Source organism: Cupressus sempervirens, chromosome 7, assembly GCF_028749045.1.
Source record: "Cupressus sempervirens isolate cs-2001-9-10 chromosome 7, ASM2874904v1, whole genome shotgun sequence".
In the NCBI taxonomy this organism is placed as follows: domain Eukaryota; kingdom Viridiplantae; phylum Streptophyta; class Pinopsida; order Cupressales; family Cupressaceae; genus Cupressus; species Cupressus sempervirens.
Window position 1 is genome coordinate 712,971,758 of NC_143124.1, and position 12,065 is coordinate 712,983,822.

The following is a 12,065-nucleotide window of genomic DNA, read 5'->3' on the forward strand; positions in this document are numbered from 1 at the left end:
ATCTAAGAAATTCTTGGCATCTAGACTCTTGTTCTTGTTGAAGAATCTCCCATTTCACGGTTTACTAGCAACAGGCATGCTCCTACAACTCAAACTGAGAGCTAATTTAACACTTATGCATTCCTACTTGCACTCCACGACTAGGGAGTTCTATGTGGGCATTTGAGGCTCTCAACCTATGAGACAACCTTGGATAGAAGGACATAGATAAGTGCGCTTTTTAGAGTACATTGTCCCTAGTCTTGGTGCTCCCTCTACTTTGTTTACTGAAAAGTTTTGGCGTGGTTGTATATTAGAAAATGTATATTCATGAAATATTAACATGAATTGATGAACATTTCAAATTGAACTAAATGACTAATCATGCTCTCATACTCTCAGACTTGTAAGAACTCATAAGTGACAATTCCTAGGATGCAATGAAGATTAAGCTACATGATATGTAAATTATGCAAAATTGATCTTAGATTAATACTACATGCTTTTTAAAAATATGATGAATTATTCGTAGAATGCTTCCTATTTATATATTTTTCCAAGGGTAGGTAGTAGAGTAAAGATAACCATGATTAGATGAGGACAAGTTAGTGGTTGCAAATGTTGGGACAAAAAGTCGAAATGTGTGGTTGAGATACAACTTCAAAATGACTAGTGGATAATTGAATTATCCTTGATTCATGTGAGCATGTTACTTTCTTCCCATTAGCTGATTTAATTTTTTCATTTTGTGGTTGGTGAGGGAAAAGAAGATTTATTAATTTCAACAATTAGTTAAATTAGTCATGTGGAGGATTTGAATGGGAAAATTTATTTAATTAATTGAACTATATAACTAATTGATTAGATCAATTATATAATTGCATATATTTGATGATGCTTATGTTATAGATCTAGTCTCTACAACCCCAGTGCATCCTCTTGCTACTAATACAACCCCATTTGGCCATTTGGATCATTCTTAATCAATTTCTCATACTTAGTTCCAATATGTGGTTGACAATGTTAGATATTGTCAATACATTTCCCCTTGTGCTGACAATATTTCTAATGGGTTTTGATACTTGGTCCCCCTTGTGGTGGGAATCCTAGTGATAACATCAGTTGTACAACTTTCTAACAATGCAGAAAAAAATGATCTTTTTTCTCTTGTTCTCCTCCCTATACTATGGGTGAACCATCACCAATTCTTGAGGTGGGCCAATAACATATTTTGTTAGTGTGTTGTTCATGACCTATGCTTGTAATTGCCAACACCTTTAATATTAATGTGTTGTTATAACTAATTGATTAGATCAATTATATAGTTGCATATATTTGATGATGCTTATGTTATAGATTTGGTCTCTACAACCCCAGTGCATCCTCTTGCTACTAATACAACCCCATCTGGCCATTTGGATCATTCTTAATCAATTTCTCATAGTTTTTTTCCAATATGTGGTTGACAATGCTAGATATTGTCAATACATTTCCCCTTGTGCTGACAATATTTCTAATGAGATTTCATACTCGCTCCTCCTTGTGGTGGGAATCCTAGTGATAACATCAGTTGTACAACTTTCTAACAATGTAGGAAAAATGATCTTTTTTCTGTTGTTCTCCTCCCTATACTATGGGTGAACCATCACCCATTCTTGAGGTGGGCCAATAACATATTTTGTTAGTGTGTTGTTCATGACATAGACTTGTAATTGCCAACACCTTTAATTAATGTGTCTTTGATCTCTTTTTATGTCCTCATGCTATGTGTCTTTATGCCTTTGAGTTGTAGTTTTGTAAGGATAAACACCCTTTTTTTGTTAATATAAAAAAGAATAAATGATAGGTGAAAATAACTTGGGCTAGAAACCATGTCATGTCCAAATCTAAGCTAATGTCTATATTTATGGATTTATCTTTGCTATCAAAGAAGACAATATGGAAAGAGGTCAATTTTCTATTTACAAATGTGATATGGAAGAGATTTGGTTGTTAGGAAATTCTAAGCCCAATCAATTTTGAGTATATCAACTTCTGTATGCAACCTAGATGCCTTTGATATGTATAAGTCAAAGTTGGATAGTTTTTAAACCTTTTATTCATACTTGCATGTCTAACATACATATGTGATAATGATATTAATACAAAAATACACAATCAACATGTTAAATACCATATAAATAACATGCAATAAGTAATTAGAACTCTAAACAAGTATAAACAGATAATAGAAAATAAGAGATAGTTTTTTTACAAGACATGATGCTCACGAATTTTAATTAGATCTCAAGATGGATCAATACTTGAATCATGTAGTGGATAAGATCTTGAGCAATAGATAAATGAAAAAAATAATAATGGCGAGGAATGTGGATGCCCCTACATAGGAATTAACCTTTAAATGTGAAAGCATGTGAAAATAAGACAAATGTAAATATTCACCTTACTGGCCAAACCTCTATGGATGGATTCACATATGTTATCTACAATGATTTATAAATGCTTGTATGTAGATTCATGAAGAATGTATATTATAGGATGTGCTTACAAATGAAATAGATCTATAAGCATAAATTATATATGCATAGATGTAAGCATGCTCTTGGATACTTGAAGGATGAATGCTTGAATGCTTGTGCAATTTTGATGAATTTCGATCTCCTTCATTAAGAGACAATTTCACTTTATCCTATGAATAAATAATCTATATTGTGATAAGGAAATACATGATTGATGACATGAGATGAGGTCTTCCAATGAATCCTTGCTTGCCAGACCTGAACTCCTTGAATGCACCTTGACAGTGTGCTTGCAAATGATGACTTGAATGTATGCTTTCTCATAAAAGTATGGAATGCTTGCAAAATTGGTGGGTCATGTGGATAATAAAATAAATTGAGTAAACCTCCTTTTATACAAATTTTAGGATTAAATCTAAGAGGGACAAACTAAACTTGGGTGACAAAAGATTGAAAACTCTAAAATAATCTTGACATAGGAGAAAAAATCCTTAGGTAAGTGACAAAATTGACCTGTACCTAGGGAAAGGGATGACCTCGACCCTTATTGTGGGGGTTTTCAGATTGGGATGCCCTACAAGATCTTGGGGGTAGAGAAAAATGTTTAGAAATGGGTAGAAGTCTTTAGAGATTTCAAATTAATGGGAGATAACTTTTGAGAGGGTACATTTATCCCCCACTTTAGTGAGTGTATGAGATAAACTCAAACTCATGGTAAAGTAAATCAAATGCATAAGATATTCTTGTCAAAACTAAGGAGAGAATAATCAATCAATCACCCAATACCCTTGAGTTCTCGTCAAATCTAAAATCATGACAAGAGAAATATCACTACCAAAAAAAGGGAGTCTGATTACCTCTACCAAGTAATAATGCTCATATTACTGTAAAGTGCATAAAAAAGGGCAATGCTACAAAAATAGATGACATTGATAGTTTAGTAGGTTTGTGTAGCATCTAGTCAATCCATCAAAGATTCATCCTTAACAATTTGTGTTCCTAGAAGGAGATTCCAAATAAAGGCAATACATGCATTGGAGTTTGGGTATCCAAAGGGGATCCAAAGATGGAAATGTAAGGCTTAAACCTTAAATGATTATTAGTAATCCATGATGGGATCCAAAGTTTAGGGATCCAACCTTATAATCCAAGAAGGGATCCAAAAATGTGTCAAATCATCAAACATAGTTCAGATGTGAAAAAATTAAGTGGAGTATATGCCCTCTGTAAGAATTTGCCTTAGGGAAATATTCACCCAAGAACTAAGAACTCAAAAACAAGCACAACTATAGACCAGAAAGAGAGAGTATGATCTAAATGACGATATATTCATTCAATATGCATTCAAAGTACACTAGGAGTGCCTGTATATAAAGGCTTATGAGATACATCTAGAATGCCTCAAAATCAACTACATGATAAGTCATACAACTAGGCACATGTCCACCAGATATGAGTTATCCTCCATTAAGCACATAAGTAAGTGCGACGATGAGAGGATAAGCCTACAAGGGTGTAACATGCAAATCTGTGTTGTAGACAACATATGCTAAAAAAGGAGTGTGAATAAGTATATTGTCAACATGACAACTTAGTGAATGATGCAAACTCCAGTGTTGTAGACACCATGTGCTGAAATAGAGTTGTGTACTTCTGTGTTGTTAACATGACAATTCAAAAAAGTGTACAAACACCTAAGTGTCTCACAAAATAAAATAATAAAATAATGCATTAACCTAAGTAAACTTAAGTAAGTGTAAATAGAAAATATGTATTTACACCAACACCCCCCCTTAAGTGCAACTTAGGGGAAAACCCTTAAGCTTACAAAAATTAGGATGAAATGTAAAATGGGTCCTGGCTACTAGGCCATGCTAGGTACCCATGTACATAATGAAAATACAGTCTCTCATAAAGCAGAGAAAGAGGGAAAACCTCATGGGAAAAACCCTCCCCTAAAAAGAGAGATGAATAGAGATGCATGGATGGATGGAGTAATCAAGACACCCCCATTACAACATACATCCAATATATACAATAGTGAAAGAAGGAGAGAGACAAAACCTCATAAGAGGAAAAAGTCCCCCACCCCCCCCATAAGAAAGAAGGGAAAGAGAGACAAAGTAGTCCCCCCCCCCAAAAGGAAGAATGCCTGTTAGTGAAAGCCGCTCCAAGGAAGAAGCTGGTCCATGAATGTTGGATGATGTTCCTCCCCTTTGGAAGAAACAAAGGTAAAGATACAATCTTGAAGATGTATGGTGGCTCTGAAACCTGCTCAAGTGTCCCCGTGCTGATACTGGTGGTCGCCCCTTCCAAATGTGCTAAAAAGAATGAATGCATATCTGGCAAGGATGTCTATTGAACTTGCTCCAATGAGCCATCTATCTCCTTAATTGATAGAGAGACCTCCGAAAATTGCTGTTTATAAGGATCCACAATCATGCCAACTTGTAAAGATTGATCATGTAGAGAATGGACATGAGGGTCAGAGTGAGCCCTCGCAACAACTGTAGAAGGATCATTGACATCAGTGAGAAGATGTAAGTCCTCAAGGTTGTCTCCCAAATTTGCAGTGTGTGACTCCACAAAAAAACCTACATTTTCTGCCATGTAGTCATCAACTGAAGCTGGAGCTGGAAGACAACGTGTACCCTGTTGTGCTGGACCTTTCACTGTGGCAATATAAGCATGTGGACTATACTGATGATGCTACCTCTCACTGTAACTATCAATAGAACCCCACATGTTTGAATCTGTTGAAGCACTGTCGTTGGTGTCACTATCAATTTCCACTGTATATGAAGTGTGGAGAGGAGTAGAGGATAAGCTGGGTGAACTTTTCTCAAAGTGAACATCCTTCACAAAAATCTTGTGAGTCTCTAGATCCATAAGTTTATATGCCTTCACATTGTCTTCATAACTGATGAAAGTACAAGGCCTAGGTGCTGGTGCCTTGCATACCCTGGAAGATAGGTTTGCCCATGCTGGACAACCAAAGATTCTAAAGTGACTCACAACTAGTTTTCTACCACACCATGCCTCAAAAGGAGTCTTCCCATCTGAGACATTATGAGGAGACCTGTTAAGTATGTGAGTAGCACTGCTAATGGCTTCAACTTCAATTGTAGGATCAAGAGACTTGGCTTTTTTCATGCAACCTGCCATGGTCTTGAGAGTCCTAATCCTTAGTGTTGCAACATTTGTCTTATGCAGACTAAATGTTGGTGGATTCTGAAAATCAATTCCCTTAAGTTTGAAAAAGTCTCTAAGTCTTCTATCCACATATCTGTTCTCATTGTCCATCCATAGAACCTTGATGGCTTTCCTTGATTTGTGTTCAACATGAATCTTGAAGGCTTGAAACTTATCAACCACTTCATTCTTGTGATGAAGGAAGCAGATCCATGTGAATCATGAAAAGTCATCAACAAAAGTAAGGATGTAGCAGCCTTGGTTGACTAAAGTCAATATAAAGGACCTGCTAAAACCATGTGAACTAACTGGAGAACAATTGGTGCTCTTGAAGACTTCCCTTTATCATATTTCTCCTCGAGATGCATATCTACTGAACAGGAGGAACACTTACCCTTAGAAAAGTTGATGTTAGGTAGACCTTTGACCATGTGTTTTGAGAAAAGTTGTTGAAGAGAGCGGAAGTCAAGATGATCAAACTGCTTATGCAATAAAGTGATTTGTGAAGTAGGGTGAGTTAACAAGGCTTGAGAAGGAGACTTAGGCACAAAGTGGGAGAAGGAATAAAGCCTCTTGTCATGATTAACTTTCCCCACTACAACCAATGAATTATCTTTTAGACTGCACACCATCATTGAATCTAGAAGGAACTCAACTTTGTGACCATCTCCAAGGTGAGTGATTTGGTAAACTAAGAGGAGATTGGAGCTAAGGTTTGGAACGTAGAGAACATCTTTGAATTTCCCATTGTCCATTTCCACATGTCCTTTTCCTTCGACTTCCATTATAGTATCATCTTCCATGAAGATGTGGTACCTTTGACTGCTTCAATGAAGAAAAGTCTCCCTTTGAAGAACCCATATGATAGGAAGCACCTATGTCAAGTATCCATTCCAAAGAAGAACTTGTGTTTGCCATAATTGCTTTCCCTTTTCCCTTTGAAGTGGTTGGAGTTGAAACCTTGGAAGTACCTAGCACTTGAATTTTGTTCTTCCTGAGTAGATTTTTTAACTCATCGATTCTTTTAGTCTTGCAATGATGCTCATCATGATTTGGAATTTTGGAACATGCATAAAAACATTTGTCCTTTTCATTACTTCGCTTCTTGTTGGAAGAAGAATTGCCTTGCTGTGAGGAGAATTGTTGTGTCTTAGATTGTGATTTCTACTTCCACTGCCTCTGCTTGTTGTTGCTAGAAATTTTCCCTCCTTGACTTGATTGGTGCTCATCACTAGCCACCAAGGCTTTGGTCTTTGATGACTTGAGAAGTCCTAAATCCATCAATTGAGATTGTTCAACAATCAGCATCTCTTTGAATGAATCAAATGTAGGCTTCTGGTAAGTAGTTCCCATGGTCAACTTGTGAGTATTAAAAGTCGAAACAAATGAAGCATACTCTGAAGGTAGCCTCTTCAGGACGTGATGAATCAACTTTTCATCCTTCATGGGATTTTCACAATCTTTAAGAAGTTCCCTATACTCATTGGCTTTGTTGATGTAATCCTGAATTGTGTCAAAGTTCTTTGGATCCAAAAGAAGTAGATCGTCCTCAATCTAAAATCCCTTTTCCTTATCCACCTTACCATACAATGGTTCAAGTTTCTCCCAAGCTGGTTTGGATTCTGTGAAACTGGCAATATGAAAGAAGAGATCTCTATGTACACAACTCCTGATAATTCCTAAAGCTTGTTGGTCTTGTTTTTTCCATTCAATTAGTTCTTTAGCATCAGTAGGTTTGGTAATTGTACCATCAACATAAACATTGTAACCTTTTTCCATTAATCTACTCGATGCAATATCTTTCCATGTAGAATAATTGCATGAAGTTAGAGGTGGACATTTAAATGAACCCATGATGCATAAAATGAAAAGAGGACAAAAGAGAGACATATGAACACAGTACACCCCCCCCCTTCACTCAATCAAAAGACCCTCCCAAAAAAGATGCTTTTGGCACTTTATAAGTAGTGCATGTACAATGGGCCACTTGTCAAAATGAATAGAGTGGACTTTTTGATTTTGCTTGTACAACTATCTTTTAAGGCCCAAATCAGTCACTAAGCATTGTAAGTCAAATATACAACACTTTTGAAATGTAATGAAAACTTTAAAATGTAGAAAAAGCCCTAGTTTTGAAAGTGAGAATTTTGTCCACACAACCCTAGAATCTGACTGCAGATCTAGAAAGTAGATGAAAAATAATGCACTTTCAAAAAAATGAAACATGAAAAGATGACTAGATGATCCCGTATGAAGCGTTTGAAGTTGCCAAATGTAGGATTATGCAGGTACAATTACCAAAAATGTAATTTGTAAAAAATCCTTGCTCCAAAACTAGAAAAGAACACCACCATTGGAAAGTTTGGAAAATTCTACCCAATTTCAAAAAAATTGCACTTGAATTAGAGTCTGGATCACTAAGTTACTGGCTCACAAAGTCAGGTTGCCAAATCAAAAAGCAATCTGGAGAGGGGTTTGGAAGGAAAACTGCTAGATTAAATTTTATGGTCAATTGGTCATCACAATAGTTCAAAATTTCTAGGACAGGGTGACTATGTTGTCCATACGGTACAGACTGTACATGTGGCAATCGTACGACATACAGACGGGTGATGTGTCTGCTAACGTGGCTGGCTTCCAGAGTGAGCATCCTATGTCTCAGTTGGTGTTGACTTTACACTAGTTGCTGATTGTGCATAGATGTGTATGCTGTGTGGCCTATAAATTGGTCTACGTGGCAGCGTGTAGTTACATCACATGGCAATGTTTAAGGGTTTAACTACGGACATGGCGGGTCTGTTGCAACACCCACATGGAGGAGTCTAGAGGATGCTACGTGGTGAGCTATGGATGTCGCACTGGAAAAGCTTTTGCTTGGCGGTGCTGGGATTTATTAACATTGTGGAGGCTAAAATATTCTACTGCCAGGGGAATCTCGTTTACGTGGGCCTGAAGAAATTTCAAACTGCCATTGCTAAAAAGTTTTCTGCTGGTGAATAGAAATGAAAACAAGTACGAATTTTCTTTGGGAAATATTCCACATTTGTTTCATGTGCAATGTTGGGAGTCTTTAAAATATGAAAGCCTCCACTACGAAAGCAAAGAGCCCACAGTTGTGGAAGGAGACTTGCTGTTGGTGGGTATTTGGCCGGTCCAGTTGGAATGTAATTGCCAAAAATTATGCAATATAGCTAGAAACAATGAGATGCCCACAAAAAATTGTATAATAGCTTGTTGCAATAAATAACAGAGGAATTTCCTCTGTGTAGGGTCGGGATCTAATAGCCCGGTACCTGCAAATTTTTTTCTCTGTTACTTGCTCGATTGGGAAGATTTTTTTGAAAATAAAATTTGAAAAATAAATTGCCAATAATTAAAAAATACAAATTTGAATAAATTAGTTAAATTTACAAATGATCATAGCCAAATTGCAAATCGGGGCCTCCAGGGGCTGATTTGCAATTTTTTTTGCCTCACGGTCAACTTTGGCCTAAGGTAGGCATATTTATAGTCAATCTTCACTGAATCAACATTCTAGACACAATGGTGAGGTTAGATCTAGCTCTAGACACTCCCAATTTATGTAGTACTTTCAGATTCAGGCTATGGTGCTGAAAATTCAATTGTTTTGAACAACTATGTGATGAGAAAATCTCCAAGCTCTAATACTATGTAAGAATTTTTCTTAGGAAAAAATTCACCTAGGAACTAAGAACTCAAACACAAGCACAACTGTAGACTAGAAAGAGAGAGTATGATCAGAATGACGATATATTCATTCAATATGTGTTTTGAGTACACTAAGAGTGCCTGTATATAAAGGCCTCTAAGATACATGTAGACACATGTCCACCAGATATGGGTTATCCTCCATGAAGCATGAAAGTAAGTGTGATGATGAGAGGATAAGCATACAAGGGTGTAACACACAAATCAATGTTGTAGACAACATGTGCTAAAAAGGGAGTGTGAATAACTATGTTGTCAACATGACAACTTAGTGAATGATGTAAACTCCAGTATTGTAGACACCATGTGCTGAAATAGAGTTGCGTACTTCTATGTTGTCAACATGACAACTCAAAAAGGTGTGCAAACTCCTAAGTGTCACAAAATAAAATAATAAAATAATGCAAAATAATAAAATAATGCATTAACCTAAGTAAACTTAAGTAAGTGTAAGTAGTAAATACGTATTTACAACAACACCCTCACACTAAAGAAATTGCAAATAGATTAACATGAGCAATAGTTTTAACGAAGTGTACATGCATACACTATATATGTTGCTATTATAAAATGACTCAAGAAAAGACACATCAAGGGAAATGAGCACATGACAAAAATGTAGAAGAAGAGGAGTCTACTAACCTTAGGGTCAGTATAATCAAATGATAATATATCAAATATTATGTCTAAATAAAATTTCATCATTCTCAAAAGGAAGCAACATAATGGAAGGACACAAGAGTTATGAAGAATAGTCTTTTTGGGCCAACATCATGGAGACAAAAAATAATGAGGAGTTACTATGTTATATCATTCCAAGTGGACTACACAAAGGAACATCTACAAACAATTAAAAATGTACAACACATGTAACAACAAACAAAATAAGTAATGTAAAAATAGAAGAATTATAATGATATGTTTGATTCCTTTTTCACTTTACAACAACATATTAACAAGGATTTTATAATGAAATCTAAACAGAACATATAACAAGCAACACATCATGGGGGATCACATTACAATAGGAAAACACATAAGTTCTACTCCACAAGAGGGGATAATCAAGTGCATCACCTGCCCTATGATCCTGGTCTACAATGTTTAGAAAAGGTGGACAACTCACAAGAGGAGAAATAAATAGTTGTAAACAAGGTCTTTGTTGTGAAGACATACCACTATGTTTGATACTAGGAATGATTAATAAATGTTTAGAAATAATATGTAGTAAAAAATGATTAAGATTGATAATATCATATAAATCATCAGAATCACTAGCATACATATCATTTTTAGTATCATGAACATCATCAAGAGCATCTTCATCTAGATTAATCGTAATATAGTCAAAGATAAAAATAGTATTATCATGTTCATCCATTTAAAATTGTTCAAATTTACTTCCTCCATAGGCTCGATCATAGGATGGTCAAAGGGAAGCAAAGTAGGAGGTGTATGAGGTTATAAAATAGTTTGAAAGGTACAAGAATAGGCTTTACCTTGATGCTTGCAACGATGGTCACGAGTATATCAATTATGTTTGGTATTGGTAGATGTTTGAGGTGGGGCATGATCAATAGATCTCAGACCCCCTTCTCCTTGTGAAGGAAGAACATAAGGATCCACACTAGGTTGACAGACATAAATAGGAGGATTTTGAACAAGAGGTGAAGAAGTTGATAAAGGATGAATAGGTAAAATGGGAAGAATACCACAACTAGAATCGAGCTAAGGTTTACTTAGTTCACAAATATTTTGGATTTTAAAATCTTGATATGACTAGAAGATAAAATTAGGACGAGTTGGTGGTGTTTAAGTTATAGACGGCCAAAAGAAATCAACGCCAACATAGTATAGAGGTCTAAAATGATGATAAAGACTATGGTTAATAGTCTTGATCTCACCATCATGAGGAAACTTAAAAAATTTATGAATAGGAGAAGGTAAAACTTTCATGCAAGAGAATCAAGGAAGACCAAGCTTAACTTGAAATTGATTAGAAGTAGGAAAAACAATGAAAGTAGTATCCACAACTTTACCAAAATCTTCTATAGGGAGAGAAATAGATCGCCAAGGATGATAAAGAAAATCATTAAAATTTTGAATCAAAGTATCATATGTATTATATAAAACCTTTTGTAAGATTATATTGAATTTTTTTCTTCAGTTATAACATTCACCTACAAAGAAGGGTCAACAAGGATATCACTAGAAGGAATTCAAGTAGCCCTAGTGGTAATTTAAAGATGTCCATTAGATGTTTTAATTATCTTAGCATGATCAAAGGTAATGAAAAGTAGTTTCATGTGGAGGATAAGATGTGTAATCAACCAAAAATGGTCATCTAGACTAGCATTTTTGCTTAATTTATCTATTGCTTATTCTTTAATCAAATCATCACTTTTCTTTTTATTCAATTATAACCTATGGTTTGACCACCTTATCCTAAGTTGTTTATTTTATTAAAAGAACTTTCTTCCTTTTAATTAAATAAAATCCTCAAAGTCCCACTTATCGTAAGTGTGCACATGAAAAACATTATTCCTATTTTAGAATAATAAGAAATTACATTTTTGTCTCACACGACGGGCACACTTTTTGATGTGATTGGATTATTTATTTTTAAAATAAATTTAATTATCCTCA